The sequence below is a fragment of the Pangasianodon hypophthalmus genome, chromosome 13, assembly GCF_027358585.1.
Source record: "Pangasianodon hypophthalmus isolate fPanHyp1 chromosome 13, fPanHyp1.pri, whole genome shotgun sequence".
Taxonomy (NCBI): Eukaryota; Metazoa; Chordata; class Actinopteri; order Siluriformes; family Pangasiidae; genus Pangasianodon; species Pangasianodon hypophthalmus.
In genome coordinates this window covers 17,796,518-17,810,662 of record NC_069722.1, presented here as the reverse complement: position 1 = coordinate 17,810,662, position 14,145 = coordinate 17,796,518, and the positions used below count along the sequence as shown (strand labels likewise).

Genomic DNA, 14,145 nt, shown 5'->3' with positions numbered 1-14,145 from the left:
CGTATACATTTTGTGGCATTTCGAAACAAACACCAGAAATTTGCATGTGAGAACGTGTTAGAAAGATGAAAAAGATGAATTTTTCAAACACTGCAAAAAATATCTTAAGGAGAGAGAGTTTGTCCCCAAGTGTAGTAAAAGGTTACGAGGTGAAATATCAGCTGAGGGCATGGTTTAACAGGAGCGTATGGGATAGGCTAATTAGCATAGCACACCTACTGTGTTTGCAGCAACATACAGTAAATAAGCTGAAATTCAAGTTCATCCTGATTTGGCTGGATCCTTGAGTACCTTCAGTAACTATTATGAATGATTCAATCGGAAGGAAACATGTATAAAATTTGTGTAGGTAAGAGAATGCACGTGTGAACGCACTGGGGGTTTAATCGGGAATGAAGGAAATTATTTTACATTATTTTTTTTACATTATTACAATGTACAACTTTACATTATTTTTTTTGTAAAATATTATCATGGTGCACTTAAAAATGTTATCGTCTTGCGTTATAAAGTTCTTGCAAATTTCTAACCTTCTGCAGCTCATTTTCATTCAAATCACAGAACTGCAGAGAAATGTACACTTTTTTAAAAACAATTCTATTTGATTTTATTCTAATTTTGATCTAAGATAAGACAACACTTTATTGACACTGCATTTTATTATTCCCAAGGGGAAATTAGAGGTGAGATAACACCTCTAGGGAAATCATAGTGAGATTGGCCGAGGAGGCGTGGATCGGCTGAAGACTCCTGAACATCACAGCCATGTGTGGGCCTTCCCCAAACTGTTGCCACAAAGTTGTAATCACACAATTGTATAGGATGTCTTTGTAGACTGTAGCATTACAATTTCCCTTCACTGGACCTAAGGGGCCAGCCCAAACAGGTTCCAACAAAAAAATTCCGCTGTGCAAAAAGCAAGGTCCATAAAGACATGGTTAGAGGTTGCAGTGCAAGAACTCGAGTGGCCTGCACAGAGCCCTGACCTCAAAATGAAAGCCAGAGGCTATGGTGGCAAGGAAAAGCTCCCTGAGATGACATGAGGAAGAAACTTTGAGAGGTACCAGACTCAAAAGGGAATCCATCATCTTCTGGGTGACACCTGATACTGTCATTATTTGTCATTACTCTTCCACAACAGTATACCGTTAAAGTGAAATTATCCACTGTTCAAGTGTAGTCTTTAGGGCTTTCATGCAAGAAAATCCACAGACATCTTCAGGGTATCCATGTGGTACCATCCACAGCAGTTTCATGGCAAACTTTAGGCTAGCCTTATGGGGCCAACCTCAGCAGCAAGTGATGCCATTATATATCAAGCTCTTCACATGAGCCTTCCCTAGGGCTGGGGTAAATGTAAATTAATAACTTAAGGTGTTAGTCAATAGGCTTACTGTTAATAGATGCAAATTGTTTTAGAAGATTCATTTAGGGCATTGTTTTTCTATATACACCATTAGTGTTGCCACTTTTTTTTCCATTTAAAAATAACATTGCAATGCTTTTCATGGAATTGGAATGCACAGATTTGTTAGCCAGATCCTCAAGATCAAGTTCCTCAAGTCTAGTGTGCACTGAAAAGCTACAGTCGGGTCCATAATTATTTGGACAGTGACACAATTTTTGTAATTTTGGCCCCGTACACCACAACAATGGCTTTGAAATGAAGCAATCAATATGGGATTTAAGCGTAGACTCAGCTTTAATTCAGGGAGTTTAACAAAAAATATTGCAGTAACTGTTTAGTAATTACAGCCAATTTTCTATAATGAAAGATAGATTATATCTATTGACATAGGACACTGATTATATTCCTGATTACGTTCCTGTGTCTGAGCATTTAGGTTAAGATAAAACTCTAAATTGACTCATGGCCCATTTTTATTGGCCGGGCATTCTCAGCGATGTACACAGTTTGTGTGTTTTGTGCTGTAAATGTCAGCTGGTGAATCAACTGGCCACCCCAAAAGTGCCATTGCGCCTCCTTCCATTGATTGAGGTCCCATTGAAAGAATTGGTATGGACCTCATCAGGCCATTAGAATGGAGTGAATGAGGGTATCGCTTTGTGTTATTTGAGGTAGACCATATGTGTTAGTAGGTATTAAGTCGATTCACACCAGCATTTACCATCTGCAAATGGATGGCTTGGTTGAGTGATTTAATAAAATGCTTAAACAAATGATTTGTAAGTTCATACAGTGAGGACTCTCAGAATTGGTATAGGTGGCTCTAACTGGTATTATTTATGGTACAAGAGATCCCACAAGACTCCACAGGTTCTCCATCTTTTAATTATTATATGGGCACAAGCCTTGTGGCATTTTGGACGTTGTTAGAGAAAACTGGGAGGAGGGACCTTCAGAGAGTAAAAACGAAATTCAGTATGTTCTTGACCTGAGAGCAAATCTCCACACATTGGGACTAACACAATCTCCAATGCAATTTTCAACTAACAAAATTTTCAATCTCTTTCAGAGATAAAGTGCTTATACTTCTACCCATGTCAAGTTCCAAACTGCTCACGAAGTGGCAAGGACCCTTTGAGGTCACACAGCAAGTCGGGGAGGTCTGGCAACAGACTGGGGTGATTCATTACAAATTACATTACAATACACTTACATACACAAGAGGCGTTATTCATATAAATGATTAGTTTAAGTAGTATAAAATTATTAATTATTGATCAGCTTTTAACACTCAGGTAGATAAAAGCATATTTTATTTCCACAGAGGTGAAAATAAAAAAAATGCAGTTCAATCCATCCCCGTCCCATATGGAGACCATTTCTCACTGTCACAGAAAGCAGAGGTTCCCAGTTGCAGTCAGGATTTTCTGATGTGTTTTCACTCCTGCCTGGTCACTCTACATAAGGGCCTTTCGCACCGCGGGAACCTTTTCATAGTACCTGAACTAATTGTGGAACTACCCACTTTTTGGCGTTTTTGCACCTCCGGAACTGGGTGCAATTTTAGTACTGGACTGCCTTTTTCGAGAACCAAATTAGCTCCTACTCCGGAGCAGGGTCTAACCAGCGCAACTGGTACTATCCGTGACGTAAGTAGACGTTGATTGGCCAAACGCATACGAAAACACCCTCACCTGCCATGATTTAAAATGCCATGTAAGCATAGTGTAGTGTCAACTTATTTCACAAGTATGGAGAACAGCGATAGATGGACGGACGCCGAAGTGCAACACAGCTCCGATCACAGTGTCCTCCATCCACTGGTTGTTTACATTGTTCTTCTTTGTTTCCGTTGTTGAATGCCACGCACAAATGACATCGCTGTCAACCAGCTTACATCACTTCCTTGCCCACTGTCGGTGCGAATGCAACCCTTTAAACAGTACTGGGAAATAGTTCGCGCAAAATCGCCCAGTACTTCAGTACTGTAAATTTAGTTCTGGAACTAAAGAGGTGCAAAAGGCCCTATAGAGACTTCCCTGGGGGTGGTTGTAAGCAGCTGCCTCTACTGTTTGCCTGAACAAAAACCAGGTAGTTGAAAAGCAGGTAGTTCCAAAAGTGCTCAAGGCCATGCTCAACATGGGGGTAATTGAGGAGTCCCACAGTGACAGTGGTCCTTGTTACCAAGGCAGACAGGTTGGTCTGGGTTTATGTAGACTTTAGAAAGGTGAATACGGTGTAAATCCACCTAGTTGCCACTCTTCTATCTGGGCTGTTTGGAGCCCCGGCCACGTTTCAATGACATGTACAGAATCCTCCGCCCACACACTGCTAATGCTGCTGTTACTTTGACGACATTATTATTTATAGTAATGATTGGCAATGGCACCTTAAATATCTGAGGGCTGTCCTGAGGGCATCGAGACAGGTGGAAGTATGGTATCCGGGCTTTCAATTAGGTCACAGGCAGGTGCGTCCCCAAATTGATAAGACGGCAGCAATTGTGGCCTGCCTGAGAACCAGGGCCAAAAAGGAAGTGAGGCAGTTTCTGGGGCTGGCTATTATCATAGTCTATACTTAATTATTCAGATATCACCAGCTCTCTGACAGACTCTCTGATTCTCACTAAAAAGGGAGTCAACAGGCCTTTACTGAGACAAAAGCTACACTGTGTGGATGCTCACTCCTACTTTCCCCTGATTTTTCTCTCTCCCTTTTGTTTTGCAGACTGATGAGTCAGACAGGGGGCTAGAGGCCATGTTCTCCCAGGTGGTGGAGGGGGAGAAGTGCCCCGTGCTGTACATCAGCAGGAAGCTCTAGGTGGGGGAATGTAGGTACATCACAATCGAAAAACAGTGCATGGCCATCAAGTGGGCAGTCCTCACCCTCCGATACTATCTGCTGGGAAGGGCCTAGGGTCAGCAGAGCAGGGCCTTGCAGGTGGAGACGTGCACAGACGACTACTGTGTTTAATTGTTTCCATTTGACTAAATTTAAAAGTGAGAGCCTAAAGAATTGCATGCTTGTGCCAGCCACAACTGGGTGTTGTATTTTTGGCCAAGAAGTTTGAAACAATATTAAATAATGTTTTTGTCACCCCCCAGTCTCTCCTGCCTATTTGTCTAAGCTCCAAAGGTTCTGTTCTTGCTATAGTGGCTAATGCACAAATGTTTATGAGCATTTTAGTGTTCTAAGTCATATTATCATATTATCATATTATATATTGATTTACAGTTCTTATTAGGATTAAAACATGTAGGAATCTTATACTGCCTCTGTACCAAGCACATACAATACAGGAGTCCAGCTTTGATATTATTGCCAAGTGTCTGAACATGCAGGATTGCCACAATGATTATATGATTTATCAGTATGTTGTAAATTTCAGCAGGTGAATAGGGTAACTCTTTAGCAATAGTATGTTTTCTTATTAGAGGTCCAAACCTGGAAGGAGCAGGAATTTTATAGAGCTTGTATGTACATTTATTTCTACATTTATTTATATCTGTATTTCAACATTTCTTCATTTCTTTATTTCTGTGTCTATATGTTAATTGGGTGGGTCGTCCTAACCTTAGTCTAAAGCAGAACTGGTCAGCTGGGTGACCCAGACAGAAGCAACTGAATCTTATCAAATCGACATGTCTTAAGATAGCTATGATAACCTTCTGTTAGGTGGAGGCGGTTGACAGCACTGGGGTGTGACTGAAGTGGAGATGGAAGGAAGTGGGGTAGTTTCGGGAAGTGATCCTGAAACGGAAGGATTGGATGGCAGGGAATTAAAAGGGGTAGTAAATAGTAATTGGACCTTAGTGGAGAATCGTAAAAGAAAGAAAAATTGGAGTCAGTCATCCGGAACTGATAGTGAAAGAGAGAATCAACAGGTTAGAAGCTGGAAAGAAGAACACTAGTTATTGATAAAAATTTCTGTCAGAATCAGAGGATCAGAAGACATTAAACCCAATTAAAGTAACCAAAGCATTGAAGGAAGCAGTTGGTCAGATTGAAAGTGCAAAAATGATGCAAGATGGAAGACTGCTGTTGTTTTGTAAAGACATGGAACAACAAAAAGCAGCAGTAGAGTTAAAATCTCTTTTAGGAATTAAAGTATCAAGTACAGTGATGGGTAATAGGGGTTATTACAGAGGTTCCAAATGATGTATCAATTGAATCAGTCAAGCGAAACCTATTGGGGCGGCACCAATATGTGCCTGTATTATAAGAAGGGATGAGATGGAGTCACATCCATTGAGTCCGTGTTTAGCCCCCAATTCTAAGCTAACATTGGCGCTGTTAATGCGCTGTTAAACTTTGATATTGTTACCTATAATGTTGTTGTTGTGTTTCTATTCTGTTTGTATCATAAGAATGAGTGAGACTAAGTTACATGTGCTCAATCTGTTGAAGCCAATGTCAAGATAAGTTAAGTTGATAATGTGTAATATTATACTATTGTGATAATTGAAACGTTATTGCTGGTGAGATAATGTCATGTTTGTATTAGGTCAACTGATACGAACTAGATTATTTGTGTATATCCAAAAGAGTGAAACATTATATTCATGATGGTGCACATTTCATGTGAGTTATTTGTAGCTGGTTGTTTTGCCCCTCACTCTAATACAAGCTGTCCTGTTTGCTGTTATTATTAGAGAGTGCATAATGTCATATGCCAATTGATGCTCATCTTGTATTAGTTGCTTTGTAACTTATTATAATATGGGTTACTTTGTGTATAAAGAGAATGCTGTTGGAGGCACCGCTGGGATGGTCAAAGTAAGGCTGGTGTCCTGTAATGGAGGTGGTCACCCCACATCAACCATCATACAAAACTACAAAACAGGCGGTAGGCAGTGCAGTGCATCGGCTAAGGAAGTGGTGGGAGCCCAGCCCAGGGAAGTGTGCATCCTGAGGTGCTGTTTCCACTAAGGAACCAATAATGACCAGGCAAGGCGAAACACAAACCCATAACTATGCATGTTACTCGTATGCCAAGATGGATTCAGAGGTTAAAAACCTGTGATTTGAGATTAAAGGATTGTTGTTTCAACTTCCCATTGAGCAGTTAAAATTTCAGCAATGAAAATGAGGTTAAAGTAGATGATGAACAAGCCAAATTGAAGAGAGAATTAGGGAGCTTAAGACTGGCAGTACAACAGAAGGAAATTGAGATGCAGAACTGGCAACTAGGAAAATTAAAAACAGAGGTGATGGTGAAATTGTACAAAGGTAAATGACACAGGTAAATAGCTCCATTTGGCAAAAAGACTATAAAATCTCAGGCCAGACTGGTGAACCAGGGCACAAGAACCAACTCACTTTCTATAGTTTAGCTCGCCAAATTGAGAATGGCCTTAGCAGAGGGTATTCTAAGACAGAAATAGTGGATGCTGTTATCACAGCCATTGTCTGCAACTGCGGAGCTAGTACCTTGAATGTAAAAGTGATCTGTCTCTGCCTACACTTAGGAGAATACTCCGCTCGGACTACCAGGAACAGAGTGCAAACAGTGTACCACAGAGGTACAAAACATTAAGGATACTCTGCAGAACTTTTTAATTAGACCAATGGACGTAAGGCAGAAGATGCTGTTTACCACACAAGAGGCACAGTCCAATCTAAAGTATGATCCTGTGTTTATGTTGAGGTTTATGCACACCATACTTACAGGTTTACAGAATGATAACATCAATAATGACCTCCAACCCTACCTGTTGTAGCGTACCATCTCAGATGAGTTGCTCCTAGATAGACTTAATATAGCATGTGGCCATTAGAAAGAGAGACAAGATAAGAGGCGGCAGACACCACAGCGACAGGCTAATATGCATGCTGTACAATCCAGTGACACCAGTGTGTGTATGGTATTGTTAAAAGATCTCAAAACCGAGACAGCACAGATCTGAGAGTCCATCCAGTGGCAGTGCTGGCTCAAGGCTAGTGGTGGCACCAGCCCAGTTCCACACCACAGAGATACATACGTGGGGTGAGTAGAAGTGACCATTAGACTGGTTGGTGATGCTGAAGAGTTTTATGTTCCCATGCTCATCATAACGGGCAACCGTCAGCCTCATCCTATAATCGGCTTCATTGTAATTGAGCGTGTTGTGATCAATAGTCAGACAGAGGAAGGAAATATTAAAGAGGAAGAAAAACTAATCAGAATGGTTACAAAGGCTGTCCCTAACTTACAGAAAAAAACAGCCAGAGCATTCATTAAGGCAGTGATTGTTGAACAGTCCAGTGAACACCTAGTGAGAACACCTTGTCACATAGTGAATTGTATAGAGCTATAATGCTATGCAAGTAAAGTACCGAGTACATACTAAGCCCCTGAAAGAGGACACCATGTTAGTTTTTGAACCTGATAACAAGCCCCAGTGGCCAGTAGGTAGCAACGAGACTGGATATGCCAAAGATCAGGAGGTGAGTGTAAACCTCAGGGACCCCCGGTAGATCTAAGACACCTAGATGAAGAGAAGAGACAAATAGTTTGTGAGATGCTGAGGAAAGAGTCGGCCTGTTTGTCCCAGTCTGACAATGACATAGGCTGCATTGAAAAGTTACGGCTAAAAATCTCTTTGAGAGACCAAGAGCTGGTGGCATGGACCTACATGTCAGTCCCCAAGCCCCTATATGAGGAGATGCATGACTTAATGGCACAGCGGTGGATAGAGAAATCCCATTCTGTGTATGCTTCCCCAGTGGTTTGTGTCAGAAAAAAATTTGGCTTCCTATGCCTTTGTATCGATTATAGGGAGCTAAACCGCAAGACACACAGCCGTAAGGAAGCCGATCTCTAGAGTCCAGGATGTGATGGATGGCCTTGGAGGTAACACCATGTTTTCGCTGCTGGATCAAGGAAAAGCCTATCACCAGGAATTCATGCCAAAGGACAGCAAGCATCTAACAGCCTTCATAACCCCCTGGGGATTGTATCAATGGGTCAGGATATCCTCAGGGCTTATGAATACACCGGCGGCCTTTCAGCGCTGTATGGAAAAGTGTTTAGAGGAACTCCGTGATAAGATCTGCATCCCGTACCTAGACAATACCCTTGTATTCGGTAAAACATTTGAAAGTCATGTCAGCAATGTCACAAAAGTTGAAATTGAAACCCAGCAAGTGTGAGGTATTTAGTACTGAGATTCGTTACCTTGGAAAGATAGTATCCATTGAAGGAAACAAAATGGACCCCACTGACACTTCTGCTATCAGGATTCTGAAAGGGAAGAGACCAGGCACAGTTGGTGAGTTGAGACAGGTGATGGGGTTGTTAAGCTACTATTGTCAGTACGTAAAGGACTTACCATTATGACCCTACTAAAGGGCCTGCCATGGTAACAGAGGAGACAGACACACAGAAACCTCACCCAAAGGGGAGGCTGTCCAATAGGAAGGGAAATGCAAAAGTAGATGGTCTAACAGATTCTTGAGAAACTAACAGACTGCCTGGTTCAGCCCCCAGTCCTTGCATTTCCAGATTTTTCTCAGCCCTTTGTTTTACATACAGATGCATCTAACAAGGGACTTGAAGCCATACTCTATCAGAAACAAAGTGGAAAGCCCAGTGTGATTCCGTATGGGTCATGGGCATCGTCAGCATCGGAGAGAAACTATCACCTCCACTAAGGTAAATTGGAATTTCTTGCTCTTAAATGGGCAATAACTGAGAGGGTCTGTGACTACCTTTACTATGCTCCCTTTTTCACTGTCTACAGTGATAATAATCCATTGACGTATGTTTTGCCCACCGCTAAAATAAATGCTACTTTAAGTAGATAGGTGGCAGAATTAGCCAACTTCAATTTTACTATCAAGTAAAGCCCAAGCAAAGAAAATATAGACACTGATTGTCTGTCCAGGATACCGCTGAATGCAGAGACACTGATGGATGAGTGCACAGAGGAAATATCCTGTGATGCAGTGGGAGCAACTGTTCACTCGCTGGGGCTACAGTCAGAGGGGACTGCAGCATGGTCAATGGCCATATCTGTTGAGGATGTATTTGTGTCCCAGGACACCTCCATTGTTTTGCTAGCACCAGGACAGATACGACAAGACCAGGAAGAAGACCCACATATTGGACCAGTGTTACAGTGTATGTTGTCTAGAGTAAGGCCCTCGTTTCACGAGCTGGAAGGATTCAGTGCACAGAGTCTGTGCTTAGCCAGGGAACTGGACAAACTGGAAGTGGATGAACAAGGAATTCTATGGAGGAAGATTACACACAGGAAACAACTGGTAATACCTGACAAACACAAGTCCACAGAGTTGAGAGAGCTACACGACCAAATGGGATATCAGGGCACTAATAGAATGATATCTTTGATTAGGGATTGCTTCTTTAGTCCATATATGCTGCGTGAGATGTAACAGCATGTGATGGGCTGTACATGCTTGAAACAAAAAAGCGAGGCGTGAAACTAGAACACATCTTGTAAGTATCACCACCGCCCAGCCATTTGAACTTGTGTCTGTTGATTTCCTCCACACTGACAAGTGTAAAGGCGGCTACTAGTATATATTAGTGATTGTAGATCATTTCATCCACTTTGTGCAGGCGTACCCAACCACATCCAAGGCAGGAAAGGTAGTAGCAGACAAAATATTCAAAGATAATGCTCTCAAGTTTGCATTTCCAATGCGTATTCACCGCGATCGAGATGAGTTTGAAAACCAACTCTTTTCACAACTCAGCAGTGTGGCTTGCTCAAGAACTACCCCTTACCACCCACAGTGGAATGGCCAAGTAGAACATTTTAATCAAACCTTGCTGCAGATGCTTAAGACTCTCACAGACAAAGACAAGACCAATTGGAAGAATTCTCTATAATAAGATTATATTCACTTATAACTGTACATGTACTGAAGTAACAGGCTTTCCCTGTTTTACCATTTGTATGGCCGCTCATCGAGATTACCAGTCGACATGTTGTTCAACCTTTCAGCTGATGCAGGCAGAGGCAGTACCATAGCTATGCGGAACACTGGAGGCAAGGAATGCAAGAAGCATACACTATTGCAAGTGAAATTGCACACAAAGCCACACGGAGAAATAAGAGGAATTATGATGGCTGAGTACGGAGCACAATATTGAATTTTGGTGACCGTGTGCTAGTCTGAAACTTGACACCCTGAGGAGGACCTGGATAATTGCGAAATCACTGGGAAGACACCTTTCATGTTGTAGTGAAGTGGGAAAGGATGTTCCTATTTATGAACTGAGACTTGAACACAGGAAAGGGAGATCAAGAGTCATGCACCCAACTCACCTGTGATTGGGGAGGATATAGTTGAAACCCAAATGATGGAGGAAGCACCACAGCTCTCAGGAAGTAGTCAGGGAAGTGAAATAGAGCCAAAGCCTCAATGACCCCATAGCGAACGTAGACTGCCAAAGATCTTCAAATATGACAAAATTGGGTCTCCCTCCTGTTATTATCTGACTGCACTCTCTGTTCATACATTGCCCCAAGTGTGGATATATCAGGTGCAACCTTACTATCACCAGCCTGTCTACTCATATGGGATGTACGTTGGTTCAATGTTCATCTGACAGTTGAAGAGACCCTCAGACCCCTGAAACAAAATTTAGTGTTGTTGATTACCAGCCCATGAACAATTAATACACATCACAAATTTCAGAACTTGGAACAGTACTGAATGTAGTAGTTAAAGAGACTCTTGCTCAGAGACTTGGAACAAAACTGAGCGTGACTGATCACAAGTATATGGACATTTGATGTGCACGACACATTCCACAACTCATAACAGTAACGAGTGTAGTTGATACCAAATGTGTACCCTTCCAGTTTAGGACTTCGTAAATGCTGGATGATTCAGACAAACTAAAATTGACAAGTTGATGCTGGGACCAGGAGACAAAACTGAATGTATAAAAAGAGTTCCAGTCTGTAACCAATATGTGCAATATATTGAACTGAATTGATATATTCATGTTGGGACCTGGAGACAAAATTGACTGTATCAAAAGAGTTCCAGTCTGTAACCAGTCTGATTTATGCTTAAGGGTACTGAGATATTGATGTTGAGGACAACGTCTGACTTTGGGGGGGAGTATGTAACAAGTTGAACAAATAAATAAAAATGTTATTATCTTTCTCGATAATATTTTGATTGGTTTCTGAAGTCTGTTCTAATGTAGTAATGTAATGAAGACTCCAGCAGGGGGCGGACATGGAGCGTTAGTGACGGGCACTCGGGTTCCCTTCTCCTACTCTGTTAATACATGATTTGAGGGAGGTGCAATGTGTGTCCTTTTATTATTTAACTATACATATTCCCCTTTCTCAGCTAAGCCACTCAATAACTGCTATCTGTGATGGTTAAAGTTTGAGTATTATTTACAAAACTGTTATATCGTTGTTATGTGCCCGTATTATAAGAAGGGATGAGATGGAGTCTCGTGTTGAATCCGTCTTTTGGCTCCCGATACTTAGGTAGCATTAGCACTGTTAATGCGCTGTTAAACTTTGATATTGTTACCTATAACGTTGTCCTGTTTCTATTCTAGTTGTATCGTAAGGATGAGTGAGACTAAGTTACGTGTGCTCAATCTGTTGAAGCCAATGTCAAGATAAATTAAGCTGATAATGTGTAATGCATTATACTATTGTGATAACTGAAACGTTATTGGTGAGATAATGTCATTTCTGTAATAGGGAATCTAGAATATTTGTGTATATCCAGAAGAGTGAAACATTATATTCATGCTGGTGCACACTTTACCTGAGTTATTCGTATCTGGGTGTTTTACCACTCACTCTAATACAAGCTGTCCAGTGTCTATGAGAGAGTGCGTAATGTCATATGCCAATTAGTTGCTTTGTCAATTATTATAATGCGGGTTACTTTGTGTATAAAGAGAAGGCTGTGTTATATGCAAGTTGATATGTTTTTCGTGTACGTTATGTTTACATATTTTAGAATGTTTCCCCCCTCTCTTCTAATACATGATCTGAGGGAAGCGCAACATGTGTCGGCGTCCGTTTATTCTTTAAATATACATGTTCCCCTTTCTCAGGGGAGACTACATTTCTCGGATTTTTAAGTTATGTGGTCCGCCCGTATGTACCCAGCTAACAATTTTTGGTTCTGTATTTGATTCCCAGAACATACATTTTTAAGGTTTGTTTTTGGTTAGCCAGGAACGTTTTCTTTATGGAAATAGAACGATGTTTTTAGGGTTGCAGAACTTTCCCCTAACGTTCTCTTAACCTTAATTTTCATCATTTATTTCACATATTCATACATTCATTCTTCGTTAATCATTAATAAAACAATCAGTCTATATAAATAAATAATCAGCGCACAATCCATGTTTTTGTTGATCCGTTGTTTAATTGTTTACATAAAATAACATAAGCCATGAATCTCAAGACATTCAAAACAGTAATTAAATAAAATAAATTTGCAAGAACATTGTATTATTAAAAAATAAATTGTAACTGTAAAAAAGATCAATTTTTCAGCTTCTCATCAACTTCTTTAAAATCATGAAGTTTGCGCAGTCTGCGTCTATAGTGGTCTGATGTCACACGCAACAGCAAAAAAAAAAAAAATAATAAAATCTAAATCTACATTAACATGAAAAGCAAACATGCATTGGATGTAAGACTTGTTTTGTGTATTTTGTCAAATCTTCTCAATGAAAATTAAAATACACTTAATCCTCTGCAGTTTGGTTCTAAGATTAATTTATTCATTTTTAAAGATGTTTATATATTTATACTGAAAAACAATAAATACACTGATTATAGCTCAAGTGCAGCATCGCAATATTAAGTGATTTTGTCATTGACTTGAGCTGGTTATTTTAGTTTAAAAATATATATAAGTTGTGATTATTTAATTTTAGTGCTCTGCTTTTAATAAGTATTCTAAAGTGCAATTATACCACCTAAATCTTAAATTTTTAACATAGATTTTGCACAAGCAAGGGGTAAATATTCAACTCTTGTCGTTCTTCAAAACCTGTACTGGATTGTGTGCCATGTTATAAACAAGTCCCTTCTCACAGGTGTTGTTCCTTTTCTTTCTTTCTTTCTGTCTTTCTTTCTTTCTGTCTTTCTTTCTTTCTTTCTTTCTTTACAGTTGAAACCAGATATTTACATACACTTCAGAAAAAAACATAAAAACTTTTTTTTTCTTTACTGTCAAACATTAAATCAGAGTAAACTTTTTCTGTTTTAGGTCAATAAATATTAACATATTTTTTGCATTTGTTAAACGTCAGAATCGAGCGAGGGAGAATTTTTATGTTTTTTTTTTATTTTTTTTATCACTTTCATCAAAGTCAGAAGTATACATACACTTCCTTAGTATTTGGTAGAATTGCCCCTAAACTGTTTGACTTGGGCCAAACGTTTCGGGTATCCTTCCACAAGCTTTCTACAATAGTTTGCTGGAATTTTGGCCCACTCCTCTTGACAGAACTGGTGTAACTGGGTCAGGTTTGTAGGCCTTTCGCCTTTTCAGTGCCGCCCTCAAATTTTCTGTGGGATTGAGATCAGGGCTTTGTGATGGCCACTCTAATACCTTGACTTTGTTGTCCTTAAGCCACTTTGTAACTAATTTGGAGGCATGCTTGGGGTCATTGTCCATTTGGAAGACCCATTTGCACCCAAGCTTTAACTTTCTGGCTGATGTCTTCAGATGTTGCTTCAATATATCCACATAATTTTCTTTTCTCATGATGCCATCTATTTTGTGAA

The 14,145-nt window shown here is 40.3% G+C and overlaps 1 long non-coding RNA gene across 5 annotated transcripts; it reads left to right on the top strand.

Moving 5' to 3' along the window:
* The first annotated feature begins 2 nt into the window (after positions 1 to 2).
* On the top strand, positions 3 to 11,542 carry LOC113528348 (uncharacterized). 5 transcript variants are annotated; one of them, XR_008303201.1, is made up of 3 exons: positions 3 to 1,060; positions 2,478 to 2,586; positions 4,136 to 11,542. It is a non-coding gene; the product is annotated as an uncharacterized LOC113528348 (long non-coding RNA). The 5 variants fall into 5 exon arrangements; XR_003402927.3 differs by having other exon boundaries at positions 5 to 349; XR_008303202.1 differs by having other exon boundaries at positions 31 to 349; positions 672 to 2,586.
* Positions 11,543 to 14,145: the final 2,603 nt, after the last annotated feature.